The sequence below is a fragment of the Cyanistes caeruleus genome, chromosome 4 (assembly GCF_971803275.1).
Source record: "Cyanistes caeruleus chromosome 4, bCyaCae1.hap1.1, whole genome shotgun sequence".
Classification (NCBI taxonomy): Eukaryota; Metazoa; Chordata; class Aves; order Passeriformes; family Paridae; genus Cyanistes; species Cyanistes caeruleus.
In genome coordinates this window covers 77,923,260-77,949,432 of record NC_141704.1, presented here as the reverse complement: position 1 = coordinate 77,949,432, position 26,173 = coordinate 77,923,260, and the positions used below count along the sequence as shown (strand labels likewise).

General features: G+C 39.6%; 1 protein-coding gene and 1 long non-coding RNA gene across 21 annotated transcripts in view; one reads left to right on the top strand and one right to left on the bottom strand.

Moving 5' to 3' along the window:
- Positions 1–26,173, top strand: part of SOX5 (SRY-box transcription factor 5) — a 295,218-nt gene that overhangs the window by 104,788 nt on the left and 164,257 nt on the right. The gene's annotated exons all lie outside the window — the stretch shown is intronic.
- On the bottom strand, positions 17,916–21,720 carry LOC147653806 (uncharacterized). The gene is made up of 3 exons (XR_015285791.1): positions 21,667–21,720; positions 21,211–21,255; positions 17,916–20,181 (listed from the first exon to the last, which is right to left on the bottom strand). It is a non-coding gene; the product is annotated as an uncharacterized LOC147653806 (long non-coding RNA).

The following is a 26,173-nucleotide window of genomic DNA, read 5'->3' as shown; positions in this document are numbered from 1 at the left end:
AAAGGATATAATGCAAATAGCTTGATTACACCCTCAGAGAAAAGAAACCGAAGAAAAAAAACACCTAGAACCTCAAAGGTAAGAAAAATGTGTGAGGTGGTGTTTGTTAAGTTTTTTGAAAGGAGGTAATGATTCAAAACTCTATGTCCAGTTTTTAGGTTAGGCTAATGGGTGTATTGAAGCAATTTCAAGTTTCAGTGCAACTTAGGACCAGGAATATTTACTTCACCTTAAAATTGGACTTGATTTCCCACATAATTTAAATATTCTAAAGTTACATTCTAATAGTTATTCAGTATTTCTTTCAAGCAAAGTGCAACTTTGTATTCAGCTTACATTAGAAAAATAAACAAAACTAATATTATTAAAATATCTATTTTAAAAAATCCCTGTTTTAAATCAGCACCATTCTAGAAATGTGGTTCTGTCACTCGATTGTTTAGCCAGTAATAGGATATTACAGTAACTCTGTGAGGTGCAAACTTGGCCTGGGATCCTGTGTGCCAGGTCTTATATGGAAATGTAAAGGCGTTTCTTGCCTCAGAGGCTAAAAGAAGTCTGGTGTAGATGAGAGCTGGGGAACTGGACAGTGTGGGGACCTGAGTTTGGATCACCTCAAGCTCACTCCTGTATTTTGGCCAACACAGGGTCTTTCCAGATAGGGATTTGAGCCTCACAGCTTGGGCTCACACCTAATTAAGTCTGAATGTGGCAGAGTGAATTAGTGTGTGGGTGTACATTGTCACATGTGCACCAGGGGCAGCGCTCTGTGTTACGCTAATTAACCAAGTTTTGTGAGAGGTGACAAAAAACAACTCTGGTATTTTTGTCTCCTGTGCACTTGGAATTTAAGTGAGAAGAGTAAGACAGTAATGTACATTGAATAATTTAATACTTGACTTGCTTGTGGTTCACATGTGGGTCACTTTTGTCTTGCAAAATCCGTTTGTCTGTGGTGCTTGGTTGATGAAATGAATTGAACTGTGGCATTGTGGGTAGAAATAGCACATCTCAATTCTGCTCTTCTTTACTCCTGTTAGTTCCATTTGGAGTCAACAGGAGGAAGTATTTAACAAAAAAAAAAAAAAAAAGCATAATTTACCCAATTCCTAATGTGATGGACTGGAAAACCTGTCCATATAATTCTTCTCTCTTTTTAATACTATTTCCATAAACTAAAATTTAGTTTTCTAATGAGAGTTAAATCCTCCAAGTCCTTCTTCACAAATGTACAGCAGTTTTAGGAGAAGTTCTTCTTAAAATACTAAAATGGTGCTTTTCACAGCACCTTTCTAACAACCAGTTTAGATCAGTGGTTTTGGTTAAAAAAAATTACTACAATCTTAGTGTAGTATATTAATATATATACTACTACTACTAGTATAATATCATGTGTATTTTTCACTTAAACTGGACTCAGGTCATGCTTTACAAAGGTGGATTTAGGGCCATATTTCACACTTAGCACATCCTAAATGAAGTTATGAATTTGGGCTACATAATACTCAACAGTAAGAAGAGTGGTGGTAGCTATTTTCACATGGTGTAGAGAATGTTGAAGAATTAAAAACTGAACTGTTCTACTGAAATATGCAGTGTACACATTTCAGTGGCTACAGTAAAAGAAGGACTTTGTTGGATTTATTTTAATTTTGAAAGCAGTAGATTTGACATATTCAAGTTGGTTATCTTTCACCTGCTGGCTTTTGCCTCTGGTAATAGCTAATAACTGGAGATGAGCAGAAAGATCTGTCAGAGAAGAAAACTGTAAGGGAAAAGAAGATGAGATAAATGCTTAATGGGCCTATGTAGACATAGATGCACTGGTTTGTGTTAGTGGGAGGAAATCCAAGCTGCTCTTTCAAAGGAGTCACTCTATGTCTAAAGCATCACTCCATCACTTCTAGCATAGCCTGCATGTCACCAGATATTACCCTTGGCCTTAAAAATTCCTAGAACCTTTGGGCAGCCTTGCAGCTTCAATGTTTTACTTTGCAGTGTCTCATAAGTAGAAGCCAGGTCCTTCCTGGACAAGGAAGTAAAAGCTAGAGTTGAAATCCATACATAAAATCAAAAGCTGCACCCAAGATCAAGGCACTCAGTACAAATGTTGCCGTTTGTGTTTATAAAACAGATTAAGGCCTATGTGTCAAGTTTAAAATTGCAAACTTCTGGTGGTTTGTGTGTAAACACAAAAGTAACATTAACATTGCTTTAAACACGGTTTTGTTTGCTTTAATATCCTATAAATTTTAGTCTGACATTAAATGTGTCAGTGAGTGTGATGAAGCTGGAGGGTAATATCTCACTCAAGTGCCATTTTTGTCGTCGTTCAAAACTATGGCAATGCATTTGATGATTCTTATCTGTTCTTCGGTGTCTGTGGTTATCTTTCTTATTTTCATTCTCATACATGTCTGAGATATGTAGTCTAGATCTGGAAGACTTGATTTGCTGCCTAAGTTGAAAGAATAGAAAAATTGATCCTCTGTTTTTATTTTATTTTTCTGCAATCTTGTAGACCTTGTAATTGAGGCTGGCACATACGTAAATATCAACTTCTTCCCTGGATCTTTTGAAAGTTGATTTTCTCCACAGGTAAATTAATCTGTGATTCTAGCAGTGACTGTGACAAAATCAACCCAGTGGGGTATGGATTTAAGGATTCTTCAGATTTCTGTATTAATATTTCCACTCTGCTCCTGTGCATGGGTCTGTCACTCAGCTAGTTGGACTTTCTGGACTGACAAAGAGATTCTGACAGAGGAGTCAATGTTTGGGTGGAAACTGAATGAATACTCAACTCAGTCCTGATGCTAGTTTAATTGATCACCTGCCTATCTCTAGTAGTTTTTTACTCTGTTACGAAATCAGGTACAATAATTCCACAAAGCCACAAAAGATTATTTTCAGTCATAATTCTTTTTTTGTAAAATGTTTCCTCATTCAAAGGAGCTGTATTACCCAGCTTGATTTCTGAAGTCATTGTAAGAACAGAAAGTTTTTTCCATATACATACATAGACATAGTGATGCACTTTAGAGTCTCAGTGTATGAAAAAATCTATGGAAAACATGTGTTTTTTACAAAAAGCCCTCACATTTTCCCCTCTTGTTCACATGGGATGATTCTTACTGTAGTGCAAGGGCAGGATGTGTTACAGTTACTAAACCCTTCATGTTGGAACAGAAGTACATATTAGCTTTATCTGTCACGCTTACACTTTCCTTATTCTTGGTGTTAAATATTGATACTGCATTGGAATTGTGTGTGCAAATTTTGGACAGAATAACAGCATGAACCTTTTTGAGAATTAATAAAGTTAGGAATGAATGATAAAAAAGCTTCTGCATTGCACTATGCATTTTGTGCTGCTTCTATTCTAACAGCACAGCCACATGTCAGAGTAAAATAACATTTAACATTTCCCACGTGGAAATTTGTTTCTGTCCCTCAGGTGTCCCCACATGCATGTTAAAGTTGAGCCCTGCTATGCAATCACAAGTTGGTCATCAGACATTTGGTCTACTTAAATTCAGATTCTGATGTACGTATATCCTGTCAGTTTGGCTCAAGGCTTAAGACAACACTGGAGCCAAACTCTGTAGATCTCTGTGATTGTGTTTCTCCATTTCATTCTACTCTGGAGGAGGCTTTCTCTCCAGACATGTCAAGGATAGGGCAAATACTGTTTCTTTCAAAAGTTCACATCAGCTGGGTCTAGAACAGTAAGACCTGACTCAGACTGCATCCCTGAAGAAAGAAAGAAGTCTCAGTTACTGTAACATTTACTGGACATATTTCTGCTTGGTTTGCTATGGAATTATGGAAAAACGCTAAAAAAGTAGGGACCTTTCATACAAACCCAGTGGCCACCTTTCTTCCATCCCAGTTCACTGCTCCTTAGTTCTGCTTCTCCTTCCTCCTTGTGTGCAGGGCATTTTACTTCTTGACTCACCTTCCCACAGCAAACTCCTCATACCTGTCTGCTTCCCCAGTAGCAGCTTTAGCCTGACAGCCTGTTAAGTTTCTTTTGGAGCTTGTACCTTGTGTTTAGGATTTGGGATGCATCTTCATTTGTTTTGGGAAAGCATCCAGCCTTTTCTTTGTGTTGCCACAGTTAAAAATAAAGGAAAACCAAACGCTTTGTTGGTTTGGGCAGCATTGTTGCCCATACTTCGTTAGATAGCTATGCAGCAGATCCAAAGTTCTGCAAACAGGACAGAGGCTGGAAACCTTTTCCTGTGATAATATGCATGATAGTTATTGGTAGTGATTTATATTTTGATTTTTTTAATCTAAATACATGTTCATGGAAGTGCTTTTTAAACATTTTTAGGCAAATGGTAGTGGAGGGCTTTTTTCTGAAATACTTTATTGCTTACCAGAATCGTGCTGCTCTTTATGAATAACTTGCAATTGCTATGTTAGATTTTTTCAAATGTTCCCTGAGTAAGGGATAATAATACCTGATGGCCTGGAAGACCCCACCAAGTGCTAATGTTTGTATGTGGTTACAAAGAGTAGAAAATTCTGCAAGTTGTCAGATTTACTCTGTGTGCTTCTGAAGGGCTTTTACAAGTCCCAGGGATCAATGACCATACAGAATATTAGAATATGTATTGCAAATATTTAAGCTGTCTGCAGTCTTCTAACTTCCTCTGAATGCTGAAAGAGTCTGTACTCATTTAATCTTCACTTGACAAAATTTGGCATTCTCAAGCAGTGTAGCTGTCTTTTATAAAACATTTGAAGGAAGTTAGACACTAGAATCCAATGCTAATTTTGCTCAAAAATGGCAGCTTAAACTGTCAGATAGCAAGAAAGTAATGTTGCCCTTGTTACTCCTGTGTTTTTGTTTTTTTCCCCTAGCTCAGAGGCTAAGCATTCCTGTGTGGACAGTCAAAGTTTGAGAAGTTAAAAGCAGTCGAAAACAGAAGGATGGAAGGGGAATTTTAGGCAGTCCAATTAGTATGGATTATTTTCAGCATCTTGTGTGACATAAATTAAGTTTTTCCTTTGTTGGCACTTGTGAAAAAATAACAGCTATTGATTAGGCCTGTCGAGCCCTCCTGGCCTGACAAGATATTTTACTGTAGTGTTGTGGGCACAAGCTAGAAATGATGCTGAGAGAGTGAGATCCTCTACAATCATCTTCTCTCATTGTTATTTTTAGTGGGCTTTTTTTTAGATGTACTGTATACAGTAGAACCTTATTAAAGCCTCACTTAAGATCCTCAGATAATCACCCTCAGCAGGCTGCTTCTGAGAAGTTTTCAGGAAACCATTTTTAAATGCAGCAATATATTGATTTCTGAGGGGGTGCAAGTGGGAGGTTGCTAATCTGGGCACTTGGGTCAAAGCTAGTGTTCGTGTCCCCGATTCCTTATTTTAGTGGGAGTGGGCTGCAAGTGTAGGCGCATCTCTGTCACTGATTAGAACTTGGTTGTTAGTTTTTGGTGCTGGCAGTCTGAAGAACTGTGAATGTTGTCTCAAATGTAGAACAGATGTAGATTTTTACTCTGATGAAATGAAATGAGGGACCAACACTGACAGTGGTATGAAGAAGAATTTCAGAGGTGACAGTGAGAAGATGCAGTGTTTTGTTTTCGTTTTCAGACCTGAGCTGAGCAATAAATACTGTAATGTTTGCAAAGATTTGATATTATATCAAAGATAATAAGATATTTTTGAGGCTGAGTGTAAACAGGGTGAGATGAGCAAGTCTAAAGACTTCAGGTAATCAGGTGAAACAGGTGGGAGAGACAAAGTCTTGAACAATTTGGTTTCCTGATTTTTTTGTTCCTTTTAGTTTAGTATCAAAACTGGTAATGAGAGGAAATGTTGTTGCTCTGTTTTTTGAATGTGAATTATGAAAAAGCATGAAAACTATGCTTTTTACCAGCAAAGTCCACATTTAAACCTAGCAGCAGCTTTTGATACATGAGCAGCAACTGTTAAACCATCAGTAATCCCCATACAAGGTGGATGATGTTGCTTTTGGGTGGTTCTCTATTTTCTTTGTTAAATAATCCCAGACAGTTGTGGTCAAGAGATGTCTGGAATTTCCTTGCTGTTATCTGTTCAGAATTCCTGGAAAACCATTTGGAGATGGCATGTGATAAAGACCGCAGTATGCAGACTGAGATTATCAACATATTGGTGGATAGTAGAATTCATTATATTATTTCTACTTTTTCTTCATTGGGGTTCAAGCTGTTGTCAGGAATGATGACTTGTGTCGGAGAAAGTTTTGGTTGCAGTGGAAGGATGTCCAGCTCTGGCTGCCAGGACATCTTTGTCTGTGGTCAGGGAATGCATGGAGTTAAGAATAAACCCCCCAAACCAGCTCTGATGAGAAAGCAGCAGAGGAAGTGATTTAGGTTTGGTGGATCACAGAATGGTTTGGGTTAGAAGGCACCTTAAAGATCATCTCATTCCAACCTCCCTGTCTGATAGAGACACTTCCAGGGACTGGGCATCCTCAGCTTCTCTGAGCAACCTGTGCCAGTTCCTCACTGAGGAGTGAAGGATGGTTCCCATCCCCCTTCATCACTCATGATGGTCTTTTTCTCTCCTTTGCCAAGAAGTTCATGCTTGAGATGTCTCTGGTCCATTGTCTCCTTCTGGAGTTTCAGGTGGCTTTAGTTTAGTTTAGTTTCCTTTGCTTTTTTGGCTGAAAGATTGCAGCCTTACCTTTTGTATTTGGACCCTACATCTGTAATCTCTGTCACTGTGATACGTGACTGAAATTACTACAGCACAATGAGCAGAGGGATGAGCTTTAGACTCTGCAGAGAAAATCACTCTGCTGAATGCGTTTCAGATTTCTCATGGATGGCATTAGCCACAGAGGGACACACTGGACCTCGTTTGGATGCCTTTTTGCCACCATTGGCTTCTCATTACATCTGCTGTGTGGGGAGTGTATTGTGGCCTATTTGGGCAGGGCTCTGTGGGCAGGAGTCGGGATATGTTGTGACAGTCTGCAGTGGGATGCAGGGAAGGGCTGTGGGAAGCTGTGAAGAGGAGAGAGGCCTTGGGGAGAGCACCTGAAGCTGGGTCTGTCCTCACCAGGGCATCTGGGGGCCAGGGGGACATGTCCTGGGTGCCTCTCTCCTAAAGCACCCCGGGATTCTCCCTTCAGACTGCGGTTGCCACCTGCTTTGGGGGAGAATTTATTCACAGGCAGGATTATTAAGCATTGGAGCAGGCTGCACAGCGAGCTGGTGGAGTCACCCTCCCTGGAGATGTTCAGGAAACAACTGGACATGATGCTGAGTGCTGGGATCTGGTTGACAAGGTGGTGGTCCAAAGATTGGACTTGATGATCCTGGAGTCTTTTCCAACCTGAATTGCTCTGTGTGTGACCTTGGCTCTGCCACTGTGCCCTCTTGGGTGGCTTTGGGCCAGATATTTATTTTTCTGCCTTATTTTTCCCACTTAGGAATAGCGATGCCTTTTCAACTAAAGCTGGAAAATTGTACAACTTTTAATATGTACAAAATTGTCATGAGATTCAAAAGCATTGTCTTGGAGCTGCAGGAGAAGATTTTACCATGTGCTGCTCTACAGCTCCAGCTTCCCTAAATTTGCTGGTTATCCAAGATACAGTGCCTAATCCTTAAGTTTTCATATCTGGAGAATGCTTGGAGTTTATGAGTTTGCTTTATAGGTTTTGAGAGGTATAGTAAGATACTGAGCCAGGATCCTAGAAGTTATCTAGTGCAACAGTTAAAATATATTTATCACTAACCCTCTTGGTTTCACTGCTATTGCTGTTCCATGTAAGACTTGTTTCCTTTCTGTCCTTTCAACTACTTCCTTAAAATACTGTATCCATACCTCTCCTGCTGATATTTTTTTTGGTTGGGCTCCTTTATTCCTCTCCCCTGTTGATTTTCAAACTCAAAAGACTAGATTTAAATAAAAGGGCACGTCTTTGAATTTAATAAGCTTTTAATAAAATCTGAAAAAATGCCACCAATGCCCCTGGAAGAGCAGTTTTTATGAGGGTTTGCCTCCCCACTCTAACCCCTCAAGACCCCACATTCTGAGAGACCTGCTGCCCTACACACCTGGCCGTAATTAAATGGTCTTTGTTTTTCTTTCAGTCTTACTCTTGTTTTACAAAACATGGTGTAATGTAGTATTGGGGAGAGCTTATAAAAGTATTAAAGTAAAGCCTGACTGCCTGGTAAATGTGCCACCCAGTAAGAGACTTACTTATTTCAAGGCAAGCTTTTGAATGTTGACTCTTTTGAAGCTTTGGCTATTTCCCTCTGCAGTAGGATCATTCATTTTCTTTACCTTTATTTTTTTATTATTTTTTTTTATTCCCCTTCCTGATTTTTTGTTTAATGGGAAGTTACAAGTAGATGAGTTTTCCTGCATACTCCTAGAAATCTGGCCATTTCAGGTTGAACAGGAGATAAACTGCTCAATAAGAACAAATCCCCCAAATTAAAACACTTCATTGGCATTGGATTGAAAAGTCAAAAATGAAAAAGAAGGAAATGCAATATGGACATCATACATGATCTTGCCTTTTTTTCAGGTAGGAACAAGCACAGCAGTTTTTAACAATCAGCCCTTGTGTGTTTGTGTGTTTTCCTTCCCTCCATGTTGTTTCACAGTTATCTGTTAGTAACAGCAGTATTATTACACACAGATTAAAAGACAGGCAGCTTTTAGGCTCCCTGACAGTTGGCCAGAGCAGAGATTAGAGATAAAAGTTAATCCCGTGAGGTAATAGCAAAAAAAGAGTACAAAGACATGAGATGAGCCGATAATGGTTTGTTTAGGTAAGAAGGCTTCCCTTACCTTGGCGATTGGCTCTTGCTCAATGGTGCTTTTAGTGATAGCTTCCCAAATCCTTTCGAAGGTTTATAACAGTTAGCAGTGGGCTGGGGAGAGAGTTAGAGGGAAAAATATGGGAGCCAGCAGTGGTAAAACATAATGAAATCATTGCAGCCATAAATGGAAGGTGGCGGACCATGGGGGAGATGAGAGATGTTTTCTTCCACAGCTGCAGAGCTATTAGTCAGTTAACACTTGGACAGAGGGAGGCTGAAACAGTCTCTTAAGTCAGGGTTTAAAATATCAAAGGATCTTATGTTTATATTTCTTGTAAAGTGGAAAATAATTTGAAAAATGTAGCAACATGAATATGACTTCAGGGTGGTTAAAATGTTAATAACCTGATATATTTTAAGTTACATTTCTCTTAAGTTTCATTACACTTCTTGCATGCTCAGAGAGAAAAGTTTGCAGAGGCTTCTTGGACTTCGTGTATATTTAGGAATCCTCTTAAATCCACTTTGACATCACAAATGAAATTCAAATAAATCCATCCCTTTCTAGTCAAGTCATGAAGGGGTATTCAGCAGAAGATTAGGAACATGAAACAAGTGAGTCGTTACTTCTGCACAGCCCTATCATTTTGCAGCTAACACAGATAAATATGTGTTTGAAATAGAAGCTATCTACCAACCACTGCTGGCAATCCGGCACTGCGCTGCAGTCACAAAATTGAAGAGGTGGAAATTCATATCTTTGTTTTTTTAAACAAAGATTGATGAAAGCAACAGCATTGTGATTCTTGAGTACAGTAATAATATGATTCTGAAATAACCAATTAGCAAGCTACAATTACTATACCTGCCTTAAAGCTGGCTATTGCTAACACTAGGCTAAGAAGTAAACTGTAAAAGAAATAAAAGCCTGCCTTATTATGGCATCTAGACACTAGAATTGATGGAAGAAAAAAATCTGCCCTCACATTTCCTTCTTTGTCCTTCTCTTTTGATGAGGGCAGGGAAGTAGCATGAATACCAAAAGATACAATTATAAATGGGGATAATTCCAGAGTGACCCTAAGAATGAGTTCCATAAGATATAATTTGTTCTACTCTCTGAATGTCTTCAGTTCCCCTAAGAATCTGTTTCAAGGAGTCAGTGAATCAAACTCTGCCTTATTCTTCTTTTCTGTCAAGGATTGAATAGGTAGGTATTAATTACTATTTCACTTAGAATATTAATGAAAATTATTTGTGTGCTCACAATATGGAGGTCTTGAAGGAAAAGAGAGGAGAAGGTTGGAAACTAGCCAGTCAGATTTTGTCCTCAAACTTAGAAGGAAGTAAAACTACTGTTTTCATGATTTTTTTTTTTTTTAATATCATAACAAAACAGTTTGATCACTCACTGGAGTGTTTGCCAGTGTCTTAGGCTCTGTGAACTGTGGGACAGACAGGGCTTGTCAATTTGTGGATTAGTGTTCAAATTCATGAATTTTCAATTGTGCTTATTCATTGTTCAAGAGAGGTCTGAGACAGAAATATTAGTTAGCAATCAGTAAGTATTGTACTGTGTTCTAGTTTCTAGGTTATGCATAATGGAAGTGTTTGCAAAAAGCCACCAAAAAGCGGAGTGAAAACAGCACTCGACAAATCAGCAATATGTAACATAAATGTTTTTCCTTGAGAGGTGCAGCATCTTTCAGAGCATATCAGTTCTCTCCAAATGCTGAAGCACAGACTGGTTTAGGTACATTACAGGGCTCTAGACTATCATCTTCTGGTGTATGAGATCCCAGAACTGCTGAAGTAGCACTGAGATGTCACAGAGATGGGATATCCTACAGAATGCTGCATCTGGCTGGGAGTGTCTTGTGTGGTGACCAGAGCTGCAGACACTTGCAAGGTGCTAGTTTGTGAATCAGAAGGGGTGATAGGAAGGAATTTTCCCTTTCAGAATTTCCTCACAGAAAAAAAAGAACACTTTTATATTTTCAAGTTAGGCCTTTCTTCGTTGTGTTTGTCCAAAATATGATGCAGTTTTGCATCCTTCTCTGCCTGCAACCCTGTAAACTTGCCAGGGTATTTCATGTCCTGTTTTTTCTGTTTTGGTTTTGGCTGTAGAAATTCCAGCCCCATTTTCTCCTTTTTGTGCTTGAATGAGCAGGAAAAAGAAGTCAGAGTTTGGCGAATGTCCTTTTCCAAAGGAGCTCAGATGAGCTGTTCTTCCTTGAACAATTTTGAAGCTCCTGGCTTCAGGCTTGGTTAGATTAGTACCAAGTCAGGTCATCAAATTTTAAGAAGTTGTAAGAAACTATGGTAACAAAATTTAGTGTCAGTTTTTTTCTTTAGTACCATTAGACAAGAGAAGGAAACAGAAACCTCTCCACTTGGCAAAGGAATTATCACATTCCTCTCTTCTGGTCAGAGGTAATTCCCGTTTCTGGGTAACAACTTGCCATAGCATTCATAAACAGTGCTAATATAATTTGTTTCTAATAGAATTTCATGGTGCACAAAGCTTGCAAATAATTGGTTTAGGAGTAAATTGAGGGGAGGGTTTTTCTCCAATCTTTTTATCACTCACTGCTACCGTGTGTCATTCAGAGTCCAACTCAATCAAGAGTCTATTACTGATAGCTGAACAATGTGGTGCCTACAGATCTTTTATGATGCAAAAGTGGGCAGTTGCATTGTGAATCTTTCAAAAGGCATTACATAAAAAAAAAAGAACAAAAGAAAGGACTTTACATACAGGCCTTTAGATAGGAAAGTGATTCATTGGAAATAGATTTTTGCTGTAATTTTGTTGTTTGGAATCCTAAATTGCGTAATGGGACTTCTTGAAGAGTTTGACTGTTTTACTGATAGTCAAAGAAATGATGTGAAGTTTGGGTGTCTCTCCATTTAGTGTGTCAGGACTGCTGTGCTCCTCTAACTCTGCATCTCAGTGCTTCACATATCCCTTACTTTTCCCAGGCTAAAGGGTGAGCAAATAAGATCATTTAGGCTCCCTGCAGCACAGTTTGGTACCATTACGTGAAGTCGTCTATGCGAGTATCAAGGGTTGATGAAAGAAGCCTGTGCCCTCCTCAGAAGGGAGATAGATATTATCCAAAACCTGGATAATAGGTTTAAAAACCTGAGGTTTTTAAAAAAAGTAAAGCAGAATATTTTTTTGAAAGTCTTACCCCAGTGAATGACTTTGTCTTGACTGAGTGGGACTAGTGTACAGTGCACGTGAAGAGTTTTTCATGTTCCTTTTCAAAGAGGGATACTGGGAAAAAAATGCTCTTTTTTCCATTATTGCAGTCAAACTTCACATACTGATGATCAGTTGATAAAGCCCTCAGCTTAGATGATTTTCAAATATTTGTGCACTTTCTTGACTGATTATCAGTAAATAAACAATTAGATTCTACAAAAGTAGTCTTTTTAAAAGCATTTTGTCTGTGTCCATGGCTTTCATGGTCAGACACCAAAAAAATTAATTTTCAAGCTGCAGGAAATTGAGAGAGAATGAAAAATACCCTCAAACTCTTTACTTGTCAGGATCAAATGATTTTTTCTGAACTGCCCTACTCCTAACTGTAAAAAGCCAAAAAAAAGTTAAATGAAAATCAGTTTTTATGATCAGGAATGAAAGTGGGCTTTGTTAAATAAATGTGACTTCATTGTGTTACCTCTGGAGGTCTCCTGTTGTACTGATCATCTCAGAAGTTGTACCTTACTCAAAAGTTGTACCTTTCTACCAGTGATACCATGTATGCAAACAGCCGTCATTTGTGTTGCATAAAATCAAAATGTAAATACTTGTCTTTGATTTATTGCCCTATTTTTTGTTAATAGGGCAGTAGAAAACAAAAAAATTAGTAAGTGGCATGACTCCCTTTATCTCAAAATTGAACCTGTAGAAGATTTTGAGTAATTTTCTTTCCTTACTGTTTTCAGAAACAAAATGCAGAGGTGATCAGTTTAATCAGAGACAATAATCTTTTACAAAAGAGAAAAATAACGAACAACTTTAAGCAAGATGTCTATCAGTAATTCACAGGAAGATGTAGAGAATTTTGGCTCTATTTTTTTTTCCAGTCTTTTCCAGCCTCCTACGCGTCTGGATTGTAGGTGGGGTCAAGTTGGGAAGTGTTAAAAATCAGAGAACAGTTAGTGGTATGTTTAAAGTTTATCTAGAAGGAAGAAAAGCCACTTAAAATACTTACTTAGCAAGTGAACTTTCCTGATAATTTTAAGAGACCCAGGTGATTGCGGGAGTCTCAACAATGTCTGCAAATTTAAGCTGATTCTCTGAACTCCTGGAGTTTTAAAGGTTATTCCCGTCACTGGCGGTACAGAGCGCTCACCATGACTGGCAACTTTAGGGAGCATGCAGTTTTTACTCTATTGACTCTTGGCTACCGTTTTGTTCATGCTCTGCTCTGTATTCTTGACAGCAAATTGATTTAACTTGCAGCAGGAAAGAGTGTACGAGTGTGAGTGAGCAAAGCCCACAGGAGAGGGGGAGAGAAAGAAATGTGTGAATGTGAAATGTAGCAGGGAGCAAGGCGAGGATACTGAATGGCAACATTTAGGCATTGACTGTGACATTGTATTAACCTTTTTAATGGATGTATGTAATAAAGTGACATGTAAATGGAGCACAAGGGGAGATATGACACTATATCTGGAAAAGGATAAAACAGTCAGTGAATACTGGGCTATTATAGCAGTTTGCAAACCTTGGATAAACTCAGTCAGCGGTTGTATAATTGGTTATTCAATCCCAACCCTTGTTCACAGCTCAAAGCCAGGAACACCGAGACCTGTTGCCAATTTGAGTGAATGCAGTGACTGTACTCGGCCGGAGCCTAACACTGGAGCCAGGCCTTTTCCTGTGGGCCGCTTTCCACCATGTCTGGGACTGGCGCAGTGACAGTAGCCCTTTTGTTGTCAGAGCCTGGCTGGTACTCCCCTCCTTTGCAAAATGTCTAACAGCTACACAAATATAAGAAAATAGGAAAAGGGACTTACTGTAGCTTTTCTCCTACCGAGTTAAATGCAGGGGCTTTGAAAAGGAGGCAGCATCCAAGCAATAAGGAAAAGTGAGGCACGTTATGGCCAGTTGAGGAAAGCGCCATCTTCTTCCAGGGTATGATACGAGCTGTGGGCGAACTTGTTCGTCCTAAATCATGCTCCCAACCTATGCTGAGCAGCCTGGGAAGTGCTCTTTGGAGAAGGGATCCCTGCCAGCCCGCTGCAGTGGTCGCTTGCACAAGCACGGGAGCTCCTGCATGGACCCACTGCGTAAAAAGTTCTGAAATTGTTGATGTTGTTGTCATGGGTTTGTTTGGGAACCACTGGTATGGAGGTTGTCTCTCTCCAAATATGGAGGTAGCATTATATCAGCCAGCTGGAGATGAACAGAGAGAGTGTTATAAGTATCCTGGTTCCCTCCACCCTCATCCCTACACACACAACTTTCCAGTAAAAGCAAGGAGATATTTATGGAATGTCCTGACTCAGAGGCCAGCTGTTTCTCTTCTAGTAAAGTGGTAGTTAGAAATAAATCAGAGGAAGGTTTGATTTTGCTTGATGAAATAATGAATATTCAGTAATATATATAGAAGATGAGCCTAGATGAGCTAATGGTCCCTTCTGGTTTCCAGCTTTTTGTGAATGAATCAGCAGTGCTATGAATCTACAGTTTCTCTTCTGCCTTCTTTTTTTCCCCACTTTTCTCTAGCTTTCAGTAGTGGGATCTTGCTCCTTTACAAGCCTTATAGTTTCTGAATGTACCTGGGTTACACTGTAGTATTTTTGTACTGTTGTCATTCCCTATAGAGGGAAGTGAATTATTGACACAGTAGATTATGCACAGGCTTTTTAAGTTACAAAATTGAGGTAATGGTTAAATATTATATGCCTCTAGATCACAAAGAGATGGGCTTGGGGGCTAATCTCTTTGCTGTCCTGATTTACTCTAGTTCAGAGAAAATAATACAGAGTGCCTGGTTTAATGAAAGGCTGCAGTTCAATCAGGGGGTTCTGCTGAGGTCATATAATTTAAATAGTTACAGCACCTCTTGACTGAGTTACAGCCTTGATAATTCAGTACTTTGTTGTTATTTATGAGGGTAACTTTTCAAAGCAGTCTGCATATCTCCCGCTAAAACCTGCTTTGAAAATTTTGTACCATGATGTCATTGAAAAAGAATTTTTTTCTCTCGGGAAGAAAAGGGAAAAAAAAAAAAAACCAAAACAACAAAACCCCACACCAGCAAAATGAGAGGGGAAAGGAATGCATTGTTTTAGAATAGAAAATTAATCACTTGGAAATGGACTGGTTATTGTGAAGCAAATGCAGAAAGAGTATTGAACTTTCGATACATGAGAAAAACTACAGAAACTCCTGCCAAGGCTTTTAATGGAAAATACACAACACATTTCATTATAAACACAGCTTTGGGAGTGAAGAGTTATAACAGTGGACAAAAAAGGGCATTGTGGAAATACATTTTTTTTCTTATAATCATAGTTAATGTAGCTCAGCCTTAATTGAAGTATTGTATAGAGTTGCAGGAACACATTGTAGTAGTGACTGCTGGAACAATTTGGGTGTTTGGGGTGTTCATATAAAGGATGTAGTACTATATGCTGGTGAACCTAGAATGTTTTAGTCGTCAGGAGAGCTGCACCAAAGTGATTTGGAGCCCTTCCCTACTGACATTGAAAAATCCACTCAACGTACACCTCATCTTCTTAACTCCTCCAAATATTATCTGTGTTTTGCATTACAGTGTAACATGGTCTGCAAGTATAACACACTGATGTCTCCCTTAGGTCAGTGTTTCCAGTTTAGTGAATTGTAGGTGTCTGACTGGAGATTCCACACTCTCCTGAAGAAGAGTGAGTGCTTAAGATGCTTCAGTAATTTAATGTATCTAAGAGACTGATGGGGTTAAAGGAATTTGTAGTAGCCCCACAGAGAACTACCCAAATGTAATTTAAATAGGATGGAGGAAACTTTTCATGCCTTTATTTTTTTTTTTCCCTGAGTTAGAAATATTCAAAACAGTAATAGCTGCTTTTGTATGTTTAAAACTCTTACAAAAAAAGTATCTGTAATATATATATGGAAACAAGTGTTTCAGTTAAAGTCAAGTCAGGGCTTTGCAGAAGCCTATCTTTTTGTGCAGAGCTGTCTAGAAATGTGCACCTATGTTCATCTTTTTTTTTTTAACTCTGGCAAAAGGAGAGGAAAGAAGAATAAAAAGTACAACACACTGCCTACCAAGTAAACCACAAGTCACAGCTGAGCTACATATCTCCAGCCCTGAATTCTTGCAAGTTAATTTTTCTCTCTAAATTGTTTTAGAATGGAATATCATTCAAAAGACTCACAGAGAATTTTAGAATTTCTGTAGCTAAATTTAGAACCAGCTAATAGGTTCCATCTAGGTGTAGTAGGAATTTGAGGATTAGAGGCTGAGTTTCATAAAGATCTGGAAGAAGTTTGGTTTGGGGATTGCTGCATTAAATTTCTACATTTCACTTTTTTTGCCTGAGTTAGAATGAGCTTGAGATTATTTTCTTCTTAATTAAGAATCTGTTACTTCCATTAAGAAATTATGGGTAACTGAGAAATGTATATTTCTACCTTTTTTCCTATGAAAAAACCTCCAGTTGCTTTATATTCTCCTTAACACTTGAAACCATATAATAAATGATATCCTGGCTCTTCTGTTATTTATAAAGACAAAGCTGATGGTGTCACTTTTAATGCTGCTTACTCTGCCATCCTTACAAGGAAAGGTATAACATATTCTGGAAAGGTATAATATATTCTATATTATACCCTAGAGTGTGACCTTTACTTTTTTAATTCAGCTGTCCTTTCTGTATTCGTGATTCAGCTTGTGCTAAAAGTAACTGAAAAAATGCTGTCTTTGATGTCCCAGGACCCTCTAACTCCATCATCTGCTTTAATAGGGCTTAGGAAGTGGGAAAGTTCCCCAGAGGCACATGATGCTCAGGCAGAGACTTGGAAGGTTAGCCATCATTTTGCACCAAGCATTCCTTACAGCACTTCCATTCCTTCAGCAAGGAAGCAGGAGCCTGTGTAAATCAGTGGTGTAGTGCTCAGTGGCTGTACTCACAGAGCCAGGAAGCTCCAAGATTAGCTCAGTAGTTAGAGCATGGGAGAGAAGGTAAGCCAGCACTGAAGAATTCTTTCCTTCTGATCTCTACCCTGTACCATTGTGTTTTAAATGGCATTTGACCACGTCTGTTTGTCATTCATGTGACAATTCATTATTCACCTGTCTGCCCGTAAAGTACATTGAAAAATTCTGTTGAGAAAGGGGGACATGGGAGAGCATGGCTGCAAGAGTTTTGCCAATTGCAAAGTCTTAAGACTTTGCTGAAAGCTGCACTCATCAGTGTGGTTATGTGATACAGAAATTTACTCCATCAGCTTTCAAGGTACAGACTACTTTTATTTATGCCTTAGCATCCCCCCAGGATTAAGTCATTTGTTTCCCTGGCATTATCTTAAAGCCTGGTCACGAAAGAGAACTTCCTGAACAATGGGCCTGTTACCCTATTCAGCCTTTTCTGATCTATTAAATTCCCTATTAGACCATTCTGCAACTAATCCACACCCACCTTCCCAGACACCCTGTTCTCAAGCAATCTGGGAATTTACTCTTGTCATTTTCCTCACTCCACAGGAGCCCCACATCCCTCTGTTTCAGTCCACCACTTTTGATATTGACTCTGGGTCCTTTTCTGGCATACTGACATGTATCTGGTATGACTCTCCTTCATATCTGCATACCAGAGGGACATATATATATATATACATTTATGCAAAGACTTCTCTATCTTACTCAGAAAGAGGTGGGTTTAAGAGAAAATATTTCAGTCTCATCCCTTGTTTTATCTCAGCATTGAAAAAGAAAAGCTGAATTGCATGTAGTTCTTTTTTCCAAACATCTCTTGCTAGATGTGAAATAAATCTCTGTAAACTGCATGTTGTTGAGCATTGTGTCTGAAAAAAAAAGGTAGGTACCACACTGAGATGCCAGTGTTAGTCACAAAATTAAATCGCAGAAGATATGATTCCATGTAGCAGTTTGGTATATTTTTATATATTTATTTATATTTATTTTGATATATTACTATTCACAGTTCATGAGCACTAGCTGTTTCATTGTTAAAATTGAGGTGCAGTTGATACTGGACTTGGATTGATTTTTTTTCTCACAGCTGCACCAACAGTTACCTGACTGAAGTGATTTTCATGCAAACATTAAAATTTAGCTGAGTTTCTTAGGGACTTTGAGGTGGTTTGAGTCAATGTTCAGAGTTGCCCCACAAAGACACAAAGAGTTAGAGCCATGAATCTCAGCAGTAGAGCTGCACAGATCCCTGCACAGATCTGCTCTTCGGGTTCTCTCACGGATCTTTTTTTGTGCAGTGTGCTCTCCATTTGCAGATTTGATCTTTATTTGAAGGAGTTGCCACCCCCAAAACCCACCCACTTTTACTGTCAGGTAAGATTGCATTCCTGAGTATGGGTCCAGCTCCCTGTAAAGATTTCTCTGGTTAACTCTCAGGTCATGTGTTACTCCACGTGTCCCAGTTCTTTAGTCAGTTATAGCCTGGTCAGTGCTTGAGATCACAGTCATAGATGGAAGTTTGGGGTTGGGTGTTCTTTCAGCGTGTCCCACTGAGCATTTTGAATATGAGGCCAAGATTCCTAGGAGAGACACCTTGTTCTGAAACAGCCAGAGCTGTTTCAGAAGGCACCTTTTTTCTTTTGTGGTATGAAAGGTAGAAATAATGAAGGTGAGAACACAAATATGGAGATCATCACTGATACCAGATTGGTGTCTGATAGAGCAAAGTGCAGCTTTTACCCATTCACAGCAGAACCTAGATGTCTCTTACCACCACACCTGCGTGAAGAATGAGTAGGATCCTGAACTACAGATGTTGCAGAGAAGGTGGTCTCTTCTAAGAGGTTCTTTCTTAATCTAAACTTGTTCATTCTGCTTCAGTTTGGTTTAAGCTTCCCCTTCACTTATATTATTAGGACTACAAAGGTAAATGCTTTAGAATTGCAGAAAGGAGTTGATTCCTAATTTAAGTCTGAGGACCAGGCACTAGAGCAGGCCTGCACAATAGGTAGTTGAGAAATTTATAAGGATGAGTACATATAGTCCTGCCTTGTTTTTAATGAAATAAATTAAGTCCCAGAGTGACATGGAGAAGTTTGTTGGACAAAGAGGGAGAAGGCTAATTCTAGGTGGCCATTGATGAGATTGGTAGTGCAGAAGTGAAAGAATTGTTTCTTGTTTCAAAGTAACTTCATCAGAGGAAATGTTGACATCTTCTGTGTGTCTGGGGTCTGTGTTCTTTTAATCAGGGGTAATGTAGTGCCTCTTGTTTGTCATCATTGTGTAAAGAGCTGTCCAGTGAATGACTTTAGTTCTTGGGAAGTTCCTGGGATTCTGTTCCTGCCCTGCATTCATCTTCCTGGTCCTTGGTGATTCATGAAGCCATCCTGAATGCAGATGAGTCTTCTTGTGGATCTGGACAGCTATTTGCAGAAGAAGTTTTATCATTCTACGATGAATGAAGGAAGTCTTTAAGTTTTCCAAAGTAGTCTGAAGAAGTTCTGCAGGGTATGAGTGAGATTTCCTCTATGATAAAAAAAGCTGTTTTCTCCTTGGCGTGCTGGCAGTAATTTGAAGGCACAGTGTATGCCTCAATCAGAATCCTGTTGTTTTTTCTGATCAGTTCCTGTTGCAGCTGTTTCAGGTTTTCCCAGGCTGCTGCAGTTACCTGTTTGATGGCTGGGGAATGGCTCCGTGTTGGTGAGAGTTTTCAATAGCAAGGGAGTGGCTGCAGAGTTGTCCTGACTCTCCTGCTCCTTCAGTGCATTGTGTAACAATGTACATTTTAGATTTGACAAATGAGGCCCTTTTCTTAGTCTTGTTCTTTCCTTGTTCTCAGCATTGTTTTCTTAGTCTCTCTTCTCTTTTTCCCTCTTTGACTTTCCTGCTTTTACTTTCTGACTTTGCTTTCCCCTTGTCTAGAACTATTACGTTAAAGAGCTGTGCATAATAGACTTTCTCTGATTTCTCTTCGGGTATTTGGGGATTACCTGTCACAGCTGTTACATGGCTGAACCACCCATGTGTTTCAATGTTATTCCCTAACTCAGGAAGAAAAATGCTTGATTAAAAGAAAACCCAACGTATTTCCTCACCCTATTTATGCTGAAAATAACAGAGTCCAAAAAATCCATGAATGGAGACAAGTGAGAACAAACAGAATAAGTTGTCAAGGCAGGTGGAATGCTGTTCTTCAGTGGAGAAACCTGTGTGCAAGTCATGGGAGATTATTTTAGGATAGTCCAAGGTTAACATTAGCATTAATAATGATTACCTAATTTGATGTAATGATTTCATGGAAATACCATTTACATCACAACTAGTAGTCTGATTTACTCTGAAACTACCTGCACTTCAGAAGCTTTGATTTATCATATACCTTTTTAAAATGTTATTATTAATATTATTGTTCCTGTCTTTCTGGCATCTGGCAATGGATGATTGAGATTTTGTATTCCCAAGAGAAATTCAGGATATGTAATTATTTAGCATCAGGTGTATGTGCTTTAATTCTCACTTCCAGTGGTAAAACAGCCTATCAGACTTTGAAAAAGAATAGAAATCTGGGCCTACTGTGTGGGGGGTTTGTTGTTTCAGGAGGATATCCTTTTCAGTTTTCTGTTTTCAGCTTTTAAAATTCCTTTAATGGTTTTATTAACATCCCAGATGACTGTTTTCTGGTTCTTTCAGTGTTATCATTAGGTTCAAATTATAATATTACACATTTTCTCTAGGAAGGACATCCACAATCTGATGTCTGTAGCCCTTTCACTACACAGTCATGTCAACTTATAATTTAAATAAATAGGTCCAGATGATCAAAAGATGTACATACCTCAGTTTGATCAATAACACTGATTCTAAACCAACCAGTTCCACAGTATGTCAATATTTTGATGGTTTTTAGCTTTACATTTTCAACTTTCGAGTGTATTTTTGCTTCCAGGTCACTTGCTGGTTTACTGATTTCATTTGGACATGGAACTGCCTGATTTTCCTTCATATTTACCTGGTTTGCCAGGACAGTGGCCACACAGGACTTGCATTTGATAGGGTTTATCTGTTGCATAAAATTAATTGAGTAACCTCATCTAATAAATATATGTGGATCAGAAATATATTAGGATAAGAAAACATTGTGACACAATTTTCAATCCTGGCAGTAACACTTCTGAGTGCATTGTTTAAATGGGTTCAGTCATTTTCATTTAAGGGAAAATTAATTTTTCTTCCACCTGCCATTGTTCTCTGAAGAGGATTATGATGCAGTCAGCAAAATGCTAAGGAGAGAAAAGAAAAATTGCATCGACCTCAAAAGAGAGAATGTCATATTTATCTGCTAATCTTGTAATAATCCTGAAGAAAAAACCCAAATACAGGGTGAGAGAACCTCTTCATTCCGACTTCCACCTCCCCATGCTCTCGTTGTCACTCCTGGCAGAGTAAGTAATGGCCATATCTGGATCCAGCCCTCCCCACCTCCGCTCTGCTGACATCATAAATTATCCAGATATAAATGGACAACATTCATTAGCTGTGCACTTTGCAGAAAGAGCCAGCTCAGGAGCTAAGCGCTCGCCCATTTTTATTAAAAGTTAAAAAGCTCCTTGCTGTCACGGAAAGGGGAGGTTGGAGGAGGTACAATGGAGGACAGTGCCACACAGCTAATAAATAAAAATAATAACTATTACCATTGGTTGAGTGACCCTGGGAGAAGAGCACTACTGAGCCATTTGTTGTTCCCTTTCACTTGTCAACAGCAGTGGCTTAAAAGCCTTCTCCATTGTTCAGAGCCTAATAGCACCTGTTGGGAAGATAGGAAGACAGCTGTCAAAAAAAAAAAAAAAAAAAAAAAAAAAGGAAAAACAGGGTGGGGGAGGGAGGGTGGAAGCTGGTGATTATGCCAGTAACAAGCACAGCTGCAGCAGGATATTTCCTGGCTTCCATTGGGAAGCGGGGCTCTGGCCCTGCCAGCTCCCCACCCTGATGCTGTCTGGGATGGGCGCAGGGGGAATGGCCGGGAGCTGTGTGGCTCTGTTTCTGAAAGCAGTGATAGTTAACCCAGAATAACCCCAAACCCCAAGCAGGCCTCCAGAGTGGAAGTAGCAACTTTGTGACAAGGGTGCCTGTTTAGCTTACTTTTTTCATTTTATGCCTTTTTATTGCCCTGTTGCGTTGCCAAAACTCTTTGTCAAGACATGTAAGGGGGACCAAGAGGTGAGCAGCCCCAGGGATCAACAGCTCCCTTGGCAGCCCATCCTCCCAAGGCCAGAGCTGCCTGGATTTTGGCGGTGGGAAGTGATGGCAGTGGCCAGGGCTGAAAGATGGATTATTTAGAAAATTGTCTCCTCACCTTCATCACACATAATCCTCTTGGTTTTCATTTTGAGGAAAATTACCAGCACTTCAGGACTCGATTTTTTTTTTTTTCCATTTTTAAGAAAGTTGCTCTAAGATTTTCAGATAAGAATGCTGTAGAAACTGTATGTGAATGGTTACACTGTTGCTGTTGAATTCAGGAGTTCAGAAGTGGAGTGGTTGAGCTTTGCAAGGATTTTCCTGGAATTCCAGCCAAACACTGTATGTCTCAATTTATGTTTTATCGTTATTTAGATTACATACTTTTGGAGGCTCTTGGGGCTTTGTTTAAAGGTTTGTTTGAGAAAGCATTTAATTACTTTAAAAGTGACAGATCAGCATAAAGATCTTCTTAGTCAAAGGACAAACCATGGAATCTCCCTAGAACATCCTTAATGATGTGTTGATACCTAGAAAAAGTTTGTGTATAGTCATCTCATTGAATGTCTTTCAGAAATCCCTCTTACTTACCAAGGATGTGCTGAAGATGTGAAAAATTAGCAGACCAAAACCATGGCCTTCTGTTAATACTAACAAGATATTATGGCCCTTTAATTAGAAACTGGCTCTGTTGGTAGCGCTAATACAGAAACGTATTTCAGGGGAATATGTATTCTGGTGGAGTATCTCTGTCCAACTGAGACAGAAAAACAAAACTGAAATGAAATCTAATGTTATTTAATTCTAGATGTCTCTGGTTTTATGCTGTTACTCTTGAAATAGTCTGTGGAAATATTAAAATTTTGTGGTTTAAGAATTTCAGTAAAGCTCAGAATACCACCTCCTTCTGTCATCTGACACACGTTTTTTTGCTGGGTGGACCACTGAGAAAATCAATTCCTTCTTTCATTTAGAGATGCCAGGAATTAAAGGGGCATTAGAAAGCTGAAGAACACAGAGTTAGACAGAATTCTTTTTTTTCATGTGTAGGAGAGGGGTTTTTTATTTCACTGTTGCCCTTCTTTTCATAAGAACTCCTACTGGTGGAACGTCAATTAAAAAGGAAGGGGTTGCTGCTCAGGTGTTTGAAAGTGAGTTACTCTGTTTCATGTACTTATTTTTTGTACATCAGGAACGTACTGGGCACATTAAAAAATTTAACTTTTGTTTTATTTAAAGTTTGATAAACTTCAAAAACTTACTTCATTCTTACATGTTAATTTAATTAGGGGTGAAGAAAACGGTGCTAGCGGGGAGCTGGACTCATCCTAAATATTGTGAGCGCTGAAAAAGATGTTCAGCAACACTTGTGCCAGTGAAACGCCTCATTTGGCAGAGTGCATTCTTTGGGCCAACTCCCTGGCCTGGATCTCCAAAGGCAGCCAGACCCTAATTCCTTTCCAGAATGGGATTTATGCTCCTGAACGCCTTTGGGGATCCAAAGCAGCGAATCCCAATGAATTTCAGCGACAAAAGATACATTGTCCTTTGCGTGCCATCCCGCGCCATTCACAGAGCCCTTCTCTGGGGGACACCGCTGCTCCGCCGCGGAAATGGGAAGGGCAGATTCCATCAGTTCTCCAACCAGCCCTATCCTACTGCGTGGGTTGAGGACAGATATTTAAATGGGGAGTAACTGAGCAGCGACTACAAGCTACACTTTTCCGGGTGTTTTTTCAGGATAATTTGGGGTTGTCCTGCAAGTAGCACAGCCCCACCTGCACATAAATCCGAGGCGACTAGCAGTGGCTCCAGGCTTGATGTGGAAGGCTGGATTAATGGAGGTGTGAGTCCAGCACACACCAGCTGCCCTGGCACTCAAATACGATTTCTATACCCTCAGCAGTGGAAGGGGTGGCAATTATCACACAGCAGCTTACAGCCCTGTGCTTTGGAGAGTTATCCGCCTACACTTTGGAGCCCTGATATGGAGTCTGTGGTCACTAAGGTAGTAAAGGCAATGGAGTATACACTCTACAAGTTAGCATGTTAGACATAACAGAGATAGAGCTGGAATTACCTGTTTGAGGTGAGAGCAGGCTCGTCCCCTGGCTCAGGAATGTGCTCATGAAAGAGGTGGTTTTCTCAGGTGTTTAGGCCTCGGATGGGCTTTGTGGACATCTCCTTGTCAGTCCAGAGGAGTGTTTGCCAGAGAGACTTTGAGAAGCACCTGAATTTTTCACACTCTGGAAGCAGGCTCTGTCCTGAGGCTGTGTATCAGTAGAGGATGGAAGCTGAGAAAATCTTGGGTGTGGGCTGTGTAACCCCCAAATGAACATGGACTCTTCTGCTGCTGGGGGCTGAAGGACTGGTGCACGCTGCACGTCTCCATGTGGAGTGTGGCACTGCTCCTGGAGTGGGTGGCTGTTCAGTGAAACAAGACAGCCTGGAAAGCACACAGGTAATGGAGCAACTGCCAGTGCATTCAGGTGATGGGGACTGTAAAAATTTCGGACAATGGCCTGGCTGTTCCTGAAGGTGTCATTGATTGAGGTGCTAGTTTTGGCCTCAAATCTAGCTGAAGTCCCTCTGCTCTTCCCCTGTCCTGCCTAGCCATGTGTTCCTGCCTTGTGCTGTGGTTTGCAGGTTCCTTGCTTACATCCAAAGGGATGTAATTAGTTCAACAACTGGTAGTTTAGTATATCTGGACTACTCTAACCTTTTCTTCCTAATAGACATCCCCATGTTTTTAGGTAACTTTCTTGTGAGACTGGCAGTAAGCATTGTGAAAATTATTGCTTTGTATATTTGTGGGTAGAGTGGAATCATGTTTCTGGTGGTAGTCATAGATTATTGATTTGGATATTCAGATCTTAAATCATTTATTTATGGTGCTATGGTACCTTTTCTGGCTATGTGAATTTATTTTTTGAACACAAAAAGCAGTGCTCATTTACCAGAAATTACAAAATGTCTTATCATTCATTCAGCGTATACTTTATCAAAGCAGCATGATGGGTATTTCAAAGAGAGCAAATAACTAGAAAACAAATGTTGTATTTTTGAGCATACACAGAACTAGGCACTATGTGCAACAAGAATGCAATGGTACCCTGATGTCATTGTGCACCACAGGGGACTACGGTCATCTGTGGGTACAGAAGTTGATTTTTTCCTCTGAAGTGAAAAGCAATGTGAGCTAACATGTGGCCAGGATGGGACTAGAGATTCCACGAGCAGGAGGGCTGGTTATCCCTGCCAGAGAAGGGAGCTTTTTAGTAGGCTTGGAAGCTGCCCATGGACATATGTAGCCCAGCTGTTTTCTGCACAGTGGTTGTGATGGAGTGGTGCAGGAAGAGTCACACTGTGGTGCACTGGCCAGAGCACCGCAGCTTCCTAATATTGTAACTTCAGTGTTTGGTTCAGCTCTGTGAGTTTGTGCCCAAGGAGTAAAAAAAACTCTGCGTATAAAAAAAAACCCCAAACCCACAGAAGCTGACAGGACACCACTTTCTGTCCAGTCAGAGAAGCCCCAGGTAGTATTGTACTCAGCACCGCATTTTTGCTTATCATGCCTAAGCAACCATGTCCTACATTTGAACAATATTTACGTTTATAGAGGTGTTTCCTAGTGTCTGCTCCAAAAGTTTAAACTGCTTTTAGACTGGTGAAAAATTGCAGTACTTCCTGGAAGGCAAGAGAAAAATTTATGTTTTGTGGTCTTTGATTTCCAAATTTAAATACATTCTGTGTTGTGCCTACTCATGATTCATAGTGTCTTGCCTAGCTGCAAGTAGTTCCCTAAAAGCATGATTCTTTTGATGGAGAACCATATGTGTATGCAGATGCTGCATGTCTATGTAACCTGCTGATACCAAGCATTTCTTCATAATAGTTGCTTTATTTTCCTTGCTATGAAAATTGTTTCTGATTTTGTGTAGGTAAGAGCTTCTTAATAAA